Source organism: Poecilia mexicana, unplaced genomic scaffold, assembly GCF_051168715.1.
Source record: "Poecilia mexicana isolate PSO_F unplaced genomic scaffold, ASM5116871v1 scaffold_2, whole genome shotgun sequence".
NCBI lineage: Eukaryota > Metazoa > Chordata > Actinopteri > Cyprinodontiformes > Poeciliidae > Poecilia > Poecilia mexicana.
The window spans coordinates 6,383,707-6,397,379 of NW_028263371.1; the positions used below are offsets into that span (position 1 = coordinate 6,383,707).

General features: G+C 41.0%; 2 long non-coding RNA genes across 2 annotated transcripts; both read right to left on the reverse strand.

Moving 5' to 3' along the window:
• Positions 1–221: 221 nt before the first annotated feature.
• Positions 222–883, reverse strand: LOC148160360 (uncharacterized). Its single transcript, XR_015762366.1, has 2 exons — positions 837–883; positions 222–748 (listed from the first exon to the last, which is right to left on the reverse strand). It is a non-coding gene; the product is annotated as an uncharacterized LOC148160360 (long non-coding RNA).
• Positions 884–8,633: 7,750 nt separating this feature from the next.
• LOC148160361 (uncharacterized) lies at positions 8,634–9,143 on the reverse strand. Its single transcript, XR_015762367.1, has 2 exons — positions 9,059–9,143; positions 8,634–8,960 (listed from the first exon to the last, which is right to left on the reverse strand). It is a non-coding gene; the product is annotated as an uncharacterized LOC148160361 (long non-coding RNA).
• Between the last annotated feature and the right edge of the window lie 4,530 nt (positions 9,144–13,673).

Genomic DNA, 13,673 nt, shown 5'->3' on the forward strand with positions numbered 1-13,673 from the left:
GCCAGGGAAGTCTAATGTGGTTGCTGACGGTTTATCCAGAATGTCAGAGGACTGAGGTACTCTTAAGAGAGGAGGGAGGAAATGTAATGAAGAGAGCTTCATTACTGGGTCTATTTGTATTTAAGTCACTGTTTAGCACTTTAAAAACACTTTTTGCACTTTATTAACAAGCACTTTATTTAGCATTGCACTTTAAGCAGAGATTTGCACATAAACAACAATTTGCACACGAGAAGTTTTAATTGTATTTATTGAATATTTTAGTAATTAGCATGTAGCCTTTTGTTCTGGGCTCTGCACAGCTGCTCCTCATTGGAAAGTGAGGTGGTTGCCTGTGGAGGGAGGATAATTGTTACTCAGAGCAAGGAGCTACTGGTGGGTAAAACTGAGCAAATGTTTGTGCAATATCTGTTAGGTGTGGAGTGCTGATAATGAGTGACTCACCTGTCTTTTCTGTGTCCGCTCCAGGGTGTTTGGACAAATACAACCCCGGGGGTCCAGACACCATTTATAGGTTCGGGAGAGGCCATTGAAAAGTGTGGGGAGATAATTGTTTATGGGTTTTTTTGTGGTGTTTCATTTGGTGTAAGATAAAATATAAAATATTTATAAAAAGTAAATTTAAATGTTTATATTTAATAAATTGTAGTTTATTTAAATAGGTGGAGATTTGTTAAGGGAGATCCCCCTGTGAATTGGAGGTGGTTGGGTCCAGCACAGCTGAGACTATTTAAGCCTGTGGTTTCACCTGTGTGGGGAGAGAAAAAGGATTGTGATTGAGTGTGTGTTGATGCTGGGAAGAGAATAAACCAACTGCTGTTTCCACCTGACTCTACCTCTTGAAGTCTTCTTCACCGTAAAATCCAACCGCAAACGGCCGCCCTGTTACACTGGCCCAACAAAAAGCTTTTTATTGAAAACAAAAGGACAACACTTTGTGGAAGACATACAGAAATTCTCACATTAATAATGTGTGGAAGGAACTAGCCTGAGCATTGCCTTCTTATGTTCCACTCGATTCAAGTCTCACTTGACAATCTGGTCTTTCTCCCATTGACCCAGATTTCTTCGGTAGAGTTTATACCTGGCCAGTCAGTGAATAGAAAGAGAAGTTGTGAACGATTACGTTGATTTTCAGCATTGTTTTAGAATTGCAGTCTGGATGTAGCTTTATCATACCCACCTAATTAAGTCCCTCCATGTGTAATATAATGTTTGTGTGAGGATTATGATGTTTTGTACATGTTTTTCTATACAATACACCATATCATGACAGAAGGACCCAGCCAAGAGTTTGGATAATGATCACTCTGTTTCAGTACTTTCAAGATGCAGCAGTGGAGGTTTTTTGCCTGAGTACTGGGGTTACAAGCTGGCGACTGCCCTCTACCCCCAGGACAGGGCCTTGCCGGTTTCACACCCTTTATGCAAAAATCAGCAAATCTTTACGAACATCTATAAGAAACATAACACTGTTTTGAGAATGACTGCTGTAACACCACTCAGGATGAGTTAATTCAGAGAACGAAGACGTAACTCATTAATGGCCACAAAAATACAAACCAAAGCAAAATTTCGATTGTTTTGGGATGATGTCATTGCAGATGTATGTGTTTTGATTTTGGGTATAAACTGTAAGTAAGTAAAATGTTTATGTTTTAGAAATGTGTTCTCTGGATGAATTCTGTGCAAAAACTACATAAAATAGTGGTGTTGGAATGGTATTCTTGGATAAAACAAAAAAAAGCAGCTATCAACATGATAAAACTTTCTGAATTTAATTTCTTTAATTGGTTTCTTACCAATGTCCATTTACCACATAGAAGAGGAAAGTAAATATTTTTTTAGATAAACAAACTTCACAAAAATTACTCCATTGTTTTTGTCAAGCTGTGCCTGACTATCCTGGTTGCAATAAGCAATGCAATTCCCTATGATGCTGTATCGCCTCACAGTTATTAATTAGCAATCCTGCACATATTATTAGCATAAACCCGTATTTCATTTGCAAAGATTTTAACTGATTGTGTAAATAGGCTTTTATGGTTTCCGAAAATAATATATGCATGTGAATGGGGGGTTTACAAGGCACTACTGTTGTGCATATTGGAGTAAGTGCATTGAAGTGTGTCTTGTTTTAAAAGGGATGATTTGTAGACCCATAATCATAATTCATCCACCATAAGATTTAAGCAGAGAGAAAGAGTCATTTCAAAGACAATTAGAAAATAGGAATGTCCCCTGCTGCGTGAGTTTATCCTAGTTACTGTGTTATTGTCTCCCTTATGTTGTATATGAACTGCAATATGAGCAAACGTCTGTGTGTGAATGGATGTTGAGCCATGGAAGCTATAACTCACTCCCTTGGTGGTGACTTTCTAGTTTCTAATCATCTGTTTTTAACTTTGAACAATCTCATGGGACTTGCAAGGAAACATAAAGCATCAGAGTTTCGCAATTGAGGAGCTTTCCCTCCCTGCCCCCACACAGACTAGTCTAATACTTTGCAATTATTCTGCCAACTGGATGTTCTCTGGTCCTGTGTAGTGAAATAAACTAGTTCCTATAGAGATTATGGGGCCTTATTGGACACAACAACACAGTCAGATGATTCCCAATGCTCTATCTTTTGTTCCCCCCCCCCCCATCTACATGCCTTGAATCATTTACACTTCTCTAAGAACTGGCTTGCTGTTACATAAATGTGTATTACAGCCTTGAATAAATAAGTGACAAGCAGAGAGTGTTGAGAGTTAACGGACATCTGTGTGCGTTTGTAATACCTTGTGGGGACGATTTTCCTGACACATACTATGTTGAGGGGACCAATCGCTCCTTGTGGGGACCGAAGCTTGGTCCCCACAAGGGGAAACCCTGTTTTTGGGTCAGGGGTCAGAGTTAGGACTAAGGTGTGAATTGAGTTTTGGTTAGGGTTAGGAAAAGGGTAAAGGTAAGGTTTAGGATGTAGAAATGAATGGAAGTCAATGGAAAGTCCCCACAAAGATAGCCACGCAAACGTGTGTGTGTGTTTGTGTGCACAAGATTCACTCTTCAGTTTGTCAGGTAGCAGGATGGTGAACATCACTGAGCTACTAACTTTGTCTTGAGTATGTATACTTCTGTACAAACTCATGTTTATGTGTAGTTGCAAATGTGCGGTCTTTAACTAGGGCATATATGTGACATTGTTGCACAGCACCTTCATGACCAACATTGAGAACGACCTACTTACAGAGAGGGAAAAAAATCAGCTAGATGGGGTTTTAGCTGAAGTTGAACAAGCAGCATTCCACGTCTATGCACCACAAATCTAGAACAAATTTCAAGAAAAATGCAAAGATGCTAAAACACTGAGTTCCTCTAAATCAAGACTTACCATCCACCTGTTTGGAGTTACTTTGATTAGTGGTAAATGGATTATTGATTAACATATTTGATTTGATGAAGGCATTTGACAAAATGTAGTGTTTGTCATGATGTACGATGGACGCAAAAGCAGAAAGGTAGAGTCATTGAGTAAATGAAGAATGTTTAATGAAACAAAATGATGGACAAACTTACAAAAATGAAAGGGAGCACAAGGAGCCAGAGCGGAACAAAAACTATAAATCACACAACCCAAAGAGCGTTAACAGAAGCAGACCCAACCAGAAAATGTTTCATAAAAACATCTAAACACTGTCTTATCTTAAAGTCAAACCTAAAAGATTTTCGGTATTAAGATTGTTTGACGCTAATAAATAATTTAGTATGGTTTGTCCTATGGCTAGAGCGACTGATGCAAAGTCAGTACCTCAATGCAAGTGGCTGGGTTTCCTTAACAGCCAAAACAGTCTTTCTTTCAAAATACAGTTATTGAAGGGGTACACAAAAATTGTAACTTTTACTCTTACTGTTACTTGTATTATTGATTTATTTTATACGTGTTACAACAAAGAAATTTTGCTACAGAAAGATGCTACATAAAGGATAAAAAAAGATGGCAAAGGGAAGTAAAAGAAGGAGGCACATAATTTGAGGAAATTGTGTAAACATTGTGTTTCTTTACAGCACGTCCATAGTCATGCTAGCCTCAAACTATGCTACTTGCTGTCCCATCTATGCTTTACTATAATATAATCACCTTGGGGTTTTAATTAAAGTCTGATTTTTCTGCGTACTTTAGAACCATTCTAATTTTACAGTAATCAATGCAGTGTTACTACATAAAATCTTATCTATAAATCAATGTCTAAAAATTTGAAGATAAAAGAATCTAAAAGTGATTTGTAGTAATATTTGAAATGACTTGCTCATCAAACAATCCACTAGTGATAGTAATGAAATGCTACATGAAAAATAAATAAACTAAAAAAGTTGTGAATGATGAACTCTGTTTAACAGAGACACGCTTTTGTAATTAACCAATGAGAAGTGCATTGATGCAGAGGTAAAGAAAGAAGGGATGTGGAAAATGAAATCAGCATGTGAGGGCGTGCATATGTCTTAAGTGTGTTTGAGAGTCATCCATGGCTTGATGTACTCATCTGGTTTTAAATGGGCAGGTGCATCATTATGTGCTCGAGAAACTTGGTTAGTTTCTTTCCTCTCCTGGACACAATTCCCTCCAGTCCCTCACTCCCACACATGCAAATCTGGGGCAGAGGAAAGAACTATAATTTTATTACAATATGATGAGCACTGACTTGTAAATATGCCACAGAGTGAAAAATGAGTCCTGGAGGTGTTCAGGAGCACACCGCTTGCTAAGAATTGTTGAGGAAATTATGTAAAATGGAAGTTTAAAACAAGCCTGTCAGTATTTAGTTTTTCCGGCTGTAAATGGGAAGATTGTTTTTTATATACATAAATTCATTGCGAAGCCACTGATCAACTTCTAAAACTCTGCCGATTCCCTTTTCATCAGGTCCACTCTGTATATATTCAATCTTTTTTATGAATAGTCGAGTCAAGCTGAGAGTCAAGGAGAGTAAAAGTTGGTTATGGCAGAACATCCTGTGGTCTGTTTAGGATGGTATCTGACTACCAACATTAATACCGTTAAAATTAAATGATTTAATGGAATCTTTTATGTTGTTTTGTTTTATTGCATTTATGAAATTGCATTGCACTAAGTCTTGACCTCTTGACATCTTAGTTGAACTCTAGTTCGTTTGCCCAGAAACTCCGTCTTTTGGGGTGACGCGTCAACGTGCAAACGAACTTTGATCCGCTTTCAAACCTGCGTATTGGTTCAGTTCAAGTGAACTCTGGTGCGATTCAAATGCATATGCGAATGCTAAGCAGAACGAAACCTGCTCCAAAACCTGAAAGTAGACTAAAGAGCAGGGCATTCTGGGTAAATGCATCCAAAAGAAACGCATGTGTCTAGTGCTATTTGTAGAAATGGCAACTGGTCTTTTAAAGGTAACGGTAATTTTATTTATATAGCACATTTTCAGCAACAAGGCAATACAAAGTGCTTTACAGGATTTAAAAGGAAATACAAACAAAGAGAAAGAGCAAAAGAAGAAAAAGCTAATAATATTGATCCAAAGTAAATAAACTAGATACTCCTATTCAGGGTTGGTAGATAAGTATAAGTAAATATCCTCTGGTCTAATTCTTTTTCTGGTTTGGAAGAATAGGAAGACAAAAGAGAAATCCTACCACCGTTAAAATATAATGCTACTCTGTCTTTGTTGACAATTCGTGAAGGAGGAAGCTGCGCTCGGTGTCTTCTTCGGAGGTTTCCGTGTCGTTTTCTTTTGTGTTCATCTCGTCACGCCATACGTAAGGACGTGAACATGTTCTTCAGAGGGTTTGGATCATTGAACACAGCCCAGTATGAAAGAACCACACCAGCTGAAAATTTAATAAATGTTGCAATTTTTATCCCTAATCGAACTGAGTCTACCGGAAAGTATTGGGTATAAAATTACCCTAAAATAACTCCTCTTTAAAAATCAATGTTCTTCTTTAATTTTTGCTGTAAAATGCCAAGGTTATAACTATTAAAGTTTTGGTTTTATTTATTTGATCTTGGGTGGATGCGGTTAGAGAAATCGGTCTGTGAGACCCTTGGATACAGAGGATTGTGGTCTTTACAAATCCTCTGTAACAACTTCGCTCTTCATCAAATAATGGAAAAATAGTTCTCTTCTTGGTGCTCCTCCAGGAGAACATGGACACAGACTCACTTCCCTTTGATGCTGAAGAATTTTCCAGAATGCCTCAGGTGCCCTGGGTGGCATGCAACACAACCATGACACTACAAATGCTGACACAAGCTAACAAAAATGGCTCGATGTGTTCAAGTTCAGTTTCAACTGTATTGCAAATGGTGCCAACATGAACAGAAGACGCACTTCAAATGTACAAATTCAGGCTTTGTTCAAGATCCCCTTTAGGAGTGTATGAGCAGCTGAATGCAAAATATATATATTTATATTTTAAAGTTTTATTTACCTCATGCGTCTTTTCTGCTGTTTAAGAAGAAAAGAGACACTCCATGCATTACAGCATGGGCCCATGACAATATTTGCATTTTCTAGAAGCCAAGCATCTGGGCTTTGTGCATACGCAGAGCTTCTATTTTTAACCATCGGCTTATTATGAGCCTGGGGTCTCCGCTCGTGTTGCTTCGTCAGAAATTAAAAAGGTGGGAAACCATTGGATGTGAACGTACCCACATGCACAGGTGCCAGCGTGAAAAACAGCTTTTTTGCAGTGTTATTACTCATGCCTGACTTAATATACGTTGTCCTCTAAGTCAGCAGGTTGCACAGTATAGGTGCACATCTCGACGTGGGTGGGTGTGCTCATATGTGGAAAAGTACTAATACAAGCTGTTCTACACATCTTCAGTATGCTAATCCCTTTGTATCTGCAAGAGGGCGTGTGCGTGTGTGCGTTTCACTGTGGTCTACTTGACCTCCTCTCCACCTCTTTCCTAGTCCTTCTGCCTTCAATACCATCAGCATACTTCACACTGCTGCTACCTGCCCACACACTGGTGCTTATACAGGAAACAAGGCACGCACACAACAATGCACCAACAACGAAGGGCAGCTTCTCCCCACCAAACACATTACCCTCGGTGATCCGATGATATTTAGACCAACTGCTCGAATGACCGCTGTCTACCTGATCGCCCGCAAGCAGGAGCGAGGTATAAAGACGGAGACAGCACAGGTGGACACCGAGGGACGTGAAAGAGAAGAAAAAAAGGACTGGCTAATGTGATGTCAGCAGAGGAAAACGGGGTAAAGAATGAATGTGTAGTGTCTAAACATTTTATTCTAAAATTGTTTCACACCTGCATTGGTTATAACGTTGCACACTCAAAGTTGGGGAAAGAAGCTGCTCTTCTGAAACTGAATTTTTACAATCATAAAAAAAGGCCTGATTCACGCCCAATAAAAAAAATGAATAGGTTTTTATGCTATTTCACTTTTCATCCATATGTAAACTTCATTTAGTATGACAAAAAATTATTATTAATAAAAACTCCCACCTAAGTGACGATTTGAGAATTCTCCTTATTTGCATGTGGACATTGGAAACTGGAGATTTAGGGTCCCTCTAGTCTGAGACTTGACCATTGTTAGATACTAATTTTTGGTTCAAATGCGTTTTACTTATTTGATTTTTACAAACCCATCTTCTCCAATACATTGAGTTGTAAAGGAGAAAGAGCGCACATGGACTTGCTTTGACAAGATTCCCAGTCGACATCGTCTTGTGTTTTATTAACTTTATTCTCTAACGTGGTATTTAAAAGTAGTCCAACTTATTTGCCTGTCCACACAAATTAATCTCTTGGCACCATGTTTAATTCCTAAAACGAAGTTGTCATTGTTTTGAAGGATTGTGATTGGTTGACATTTTAGCTGTGCCCTACACTTCCCCCTATGGATTTGGCATGTTAAACAACGCTCAGAGGTGTTATTCAGAGGGTTTGTGTGGAAGAACTATTTTTCTAAACCAGTCCTGTGTGTATACATTTTTTAAAAGAATGTGGCAGATATATTTGTTTTTATCTAAACCTAGCTACGTGTGTAAAATGCCTAAGTTAAACTTCAAAAATGTTAATGTGGTTTAACAAGCGTCTTATTGTGGGTATTGTCACAATTTTGCACCTGATAGTATTTTAATTTAACTTATATACCTGAAGTTAAAATCCGTTGAGTTTGTCAACAGTTCAGTTGTGAGCCTTATATTAGAGAAGTACTGTTAAGAAAATAAATTTAAAGTATGCTAGTTTTAAAACTTAACATGTCTTGATTGAAATAGCCTAATTATAGTTTTAAAATCAGTAACTTATTCTGGCCTATTGACCTTTATGTTACCTGTAGTTACAGCAGATGGTTTTCTAAGATCTTTTGAACTGCCTTTTGTCTGTGTGGGAAAAAAATTAAGAGAAGTTCTAGCTTTTCATACTCATCTGTGAAAAGCCGTAAAACAGCAGGAGTTCCTGGCTTTAGGTTGGGTTAAATTGAATTGGTTAAATTGACTTGGTTAAATTGGTTAAATTGACCCAAAATTGGGTTGAAACTCATAACCCAACATAAGGGTTATTGTACCACTATAGTTGGGTTAAAAAAAGATTTAATTTTAAATTGCACTATATAAAAACAGGATTAAAAACGATCTGAATTTAAAGCCTCTTTTATTTCCACGTGATACATATATAGAGCCAGCAGATTTCATTTACAAAAGTTACAAAACATAAGTAAGTTGTTTCAAAGTATATAGTTAAATCACTTCAACTCATTTGGTTACAACTCCAGAAGTATCTGTTACTACACATTAGAAAACATTTAATGTAAAAAGTCTGTTTTAAAGCAAACTACAAGTAAAACTTTCAGCCATTAAACAAGGAGCATTTTTAACGACACTTTAGCATTTTTGCCCTTCTCCTTGCATGAGGACATACGGGTTGTCACATTTTGTAGATGCGCCACCAGGTTTGTCCCAACCTGATGGAGAGAGAAGACAGAAAAAACAGGCCATTAGTGATGCACTTATTTAAACAGCAAACAATTGGAGCATGATTCAGAGATGAATGTTGACTTACAGGCTGGATATCAATGAAACCATCTGAACTTCCAGGTTGATGGGTCTGAAACTCTTCTCCCAAATGTGTAAGGTGGAACAGGGAGCAGAACTGGCAGCAGCTGCAGGGCTACATCATCTTGTCTGTCTGGCAAACATAAGCTTGTGTTAAAATGTTAAATGTTAAAAACAGTTTAGAAAACATCTCTTGAGCTTCAATACCTTAAGAGAGAAAATTCATGTTGAAAAGATGGCCGCTCCTTTCTCTTCTTGGCCATACAAAAGATCTTTGTTGAGAACAAGAGAGAGGAGACACAAAAACAGGCCTTTAGTGAATTTAAAGGTAAAAACTAATTTCTGACTGATTCTAGTTTAACACAAAACCTCACTACTGAATGTGATGCACTTATTTAAACAATATGAGCATTATTCATAGATGAATGTTGACTTACAGGCTGGGTATCAATGAAGCCTTCTGAACTTCCAGGTTGATGGGTCTGAAACTTCTCCCAAATTAGTAAGGTGGAGCAGGAAGGAGTACTGGCAGCAGCTGCAGGGCTACATCATCTTGTCTGTCTGGCAAACATAAGCTAGTGTTAAAATGTTGCAGTAACTAAAAAGCATGAAAACATTTTAGAGAACATTTCTTCTGAGCTTCCATACCTTGGGGGAGTAGACTCATGTTCTTGGCCATACAGAAGGTCTTTGTTGAGAACAAGGAGTTTGGGTTTCGCTTAATTCTCCTGAAGATCCTGGATGTAAAATTACAAAATCTATCAGAAAAGGCAAAATCACAAATCAAACTTTAAGAATCACTGAATTCAATCTTATAGCTGTCTCCACTGCAAATAACTTGTAATGAGCCAGCAATTTCAAATGTTAAGAGTAATTTTATGTTCCTAAAAATAAATATAGCACTAACCCAACCTATGACCAAACAGTTTCAACCCAGAAATTTGGTTATGAAAATAACCCAGCATATTTTACTGTGCCTCTCTAGCAGGAGGCAGGGTACACCCTGGACAGGTTGCCAGCAACACAGAGACAGGACAAAACAACCATGCATGCACCAGTGTTGTAGTACTCGAGATCGGTCTTGGTCTCGAGACCATATTTTGATGGTTTCGGTCTTGTATCAGACTCGACTGCATTTGGTCTCGGTCTCGGGCGCTGAGGACTTGGCATTTTATTTCAAGACCAGTCGAGACCACAACTGTAAATATATAACTAAATGTACAGCATACTGTCCAATTTATTTAACATCATTGTTTTCAGTGGATGCAAAATGCACCGATTAAAATCCATGCGCATTAAGAAGTCCGACCGTCAGAGGAGTTGTCAGTTCACCATAAGCAGCAAGTTATGACGAAAATAAGTCATTAAATTGTTTTCAATGATAACTATATAGATACACATGCATTGTCGTGGTTTCAAAGTGTCTTTAAAGCAGGGTCTGGCTGCAGCTGGAGTCAGCTAAAACACACGCCCATGTAAAACTCATTAACCTACTTAACCGCTAAGTCAGGATGCCATACAACTGTTATGGTAATGACGTGTCTGACAGATATAGCTGTGAATTTGTGCTAAGTGTATGACAATCTGACCTGACAGAACACCCATTCTTTGTTCTTGTAATGCTCTGCGTACACTGCAATAGCTATGATTATTTTATTTAATTATGTACGCTGATATTTTTTAAATTAACAAATAACTAAAACACAAGAACGAAAGTGCATGCAGAGCATGCACATTTGATTGTTTTTGTTCAAAGTGGCAGCGGTAATGTGTGCCATGGTGTCAGACTGCCTGGCTTCATGTAGTGGGAGAGAGGGAGAGAATAGTCACGATGAGCGTCTTGTGCTTGGTTACTTCTTGCTTGTTGCTCCTTGGTCAGTGTTCATAATTGAGCGTCATTTACCGTCAGGGCATTGCCTCAATTGCTATGTTTAATGGTGCAGACAGTGGTGGTTTCTGACATGAGCAATATGGGCAAACGCCCAGGGTGTTATCTTTTTAGGGATGGCACAATCCGTGGCACATCTCTGTGTCACAGATTGTAGCACAGAGATGGAATATTTAATATTGGTAAAATGTATTAAGTATTTAATATCTATGTGTTTTTATGGGAATATGGATCTTTCAGATGAATTTGAGAAGCAATTTTGATCATATTTTGCATTTTATTGTGTCATGTAGCGCGGGCCACTGGTCTTGGTCTTGGTCTCGGAGACTTGGTCTCGGACCCTAAAAGTCTTGGTCTCGTCTTGGTCTCAATACACTGGTCTTGGTCTCAGGTTATATTGATCTTTCAGATCAATTTGAGAAGCAATTTTAATCATATTTTGCATTTTATTGCATCATGTAGCGCGGGCCACTGGTCTTGGTCTTGACTCGGTCTTGGTCTCGGAGACTTGGTCTCGGACCCTAAAAGTCTTGGTCTCGTCTTGGTCTCAATACACTGGTCTTGGTCTCAGGTTATATTGATCTTTCAGATCAATTTGAGAAGCAATTTTAATCATATTTTGCATTTTATTGTGTCATGTAGCGCGGGCCGCTGGTCTTGGTCTTGACTCGGTCTCGACTTCTCTCGGTCTTGGTCTCAGATCCTAAAAGTCTTGGTCTTGTCTCGGTCTCAATACACTCTGGTCTTGGTCTTGCCTTGGTCTCAGGTTAGGTGGTCTTGATCACAACACTGGCATGCACACATCCATACATAAGGATGAGTTTGCAGAAATCAATTAACCTAACAGTCATGCTTTTGGACTTTGGGAGGAAGCCGGAGTACCCGGAGAGAACCTACGCATACATTGGGAGAACATGTAAACTCCATGCAGAAATAATCATGGCTGGGAATTGAAGCCAGGACCTTCTTGCTGCAAGGCAACGGCGCTACCAAGTGCACCACTGTGCAGGACCTGGGCTGATGAGCAGGTGTGAGTGGAGGGAGTGGAAGCAGACTGTGAAGGGATAGAGATAGTGGCAAAGGAAAGGGGGGAAGATTACACAAGGGGAAACAACCAAAATACAAACACTAAGGAATAAGGAGACTAAAGGAACCTAATTAAATTAGAACAAAGGAAAATAACTAGAAACAAGAAATAAACATAATTAGAATCACCAATGAAGAGCAGATGTGGAAAACAAGGCAGAATTAAATGGAAACAACTAAGGAACACCAAAAGAATCTGAGGAGGATCCTGGTAAACACCAGCCATGGAGGACGCTGGCAGCGGAGCAAGTACCTTGGTGGATGTTGGTGGCAGAACAGGAACCTTGGGGATGCTGGGGATGTGTCCCGGCCTGACCGACCTCCTGAGCCTGGCTGGGAGGTCAATAGGACCTGCGACACTGGCAGTGGAGCAAGTACCTGCCTGCGGCAGAGCAGGAACCAGGAGGCAAATGGGACCCACGACGAGACTCCGGAGACGCAAGACGACAAGACTCAACGAAACCCTAGAGGGTTGGCCGAGAGACCAACGGGACTCACTACAAAGCCCTGAAGGGCAGCCGGGAGGCCAACGGGACTCACTACAAAGCCCTGGAGGTCAGACCAGAGACCAGCGCGCCTTGCTATGAAGCCCTGGAGGCAGACCGGGAAACCGGGAAACCGCCAGGACCCACATCAAAGCCTTGGAGGTCAGCCGGGAGACCTATAGGTCTCGTCACGAAGCCCTGAAGGGCACCCGGGAGACCAACGGGACTCACCACGAAGCCCTGGAGGTCAGACCAGAGACCAGCGGGCCTTGCTATGAAGCCCTGGAGGCAGGCCGGGAAACTGACAGGACCCGTAATGAAGTCCTGGAGGTCAGCCGGGAGACCAACAGGACTTGCCACGAAGCCCTGGAGGTCAGACCAGAGACCAGCGGGACTTGCTATGAAGCCCTGGAGGCAGGCATGGAAACCGCCAGGACCCACAACAAAGCCTTGGAGGTCAGCTGGGAGACCAGCGGGACTCACCACAAAGCCCTGGAGGTCAGACTGGAGACCAACAGGCTCGCCACGAAGCCCTGGAGGTCAGACCTGAGACCAGCGGTACTTGCTATGAAGCCCTGGAGGCAGGCCTGGAAACCGACAGGACCCGCAACAAACCCCTGGAAGTCAGACCAGAGACCAGCGGGACTCACCACGAAGCCCTTGAGGTCTCCAGGCTCACCTCAAGGGCACCACACGAAGTCCTGCTGGTCTCTGGTCTGACCTCCAGGACTTGTTACGAGTCCTGTAGGTCTCCCGGCTGACCTCCAGTGCTTAATTGCGGGTCCTGTCGGTTTCCCGGTCTGCCTCCAGGGCTTCATAGCAAGTCCTGCTGGTCTCTCTGACCTCCAGGGCTTCGTGTCGAGTCCTGTTGGTCTCCCGGCCGACCTCAAGGGCTTCGTGGTGAGTCCCGTTGCTCTCCTGGCTGACCTCCAGGACTTGTTACGGGTCCTATAGGTCTCCCGGCCTGCCTCCAGGGCTTCGTGGCGAGTCCTGTTGGTCTCTTCTCGGCCGACCTCCAGGGCTTCGTAGCATGTCCTGCTGGTCGGCCGAGAGACCAGTGGGACTTGCTACGAAGCCCTGGAGGCAGGCCAGGAAACCAACAGGACCCACAACAAAGCCCTCGAGGTCGGCTGAGAGACCAAAGGGACTCGCCACAAAGTCCT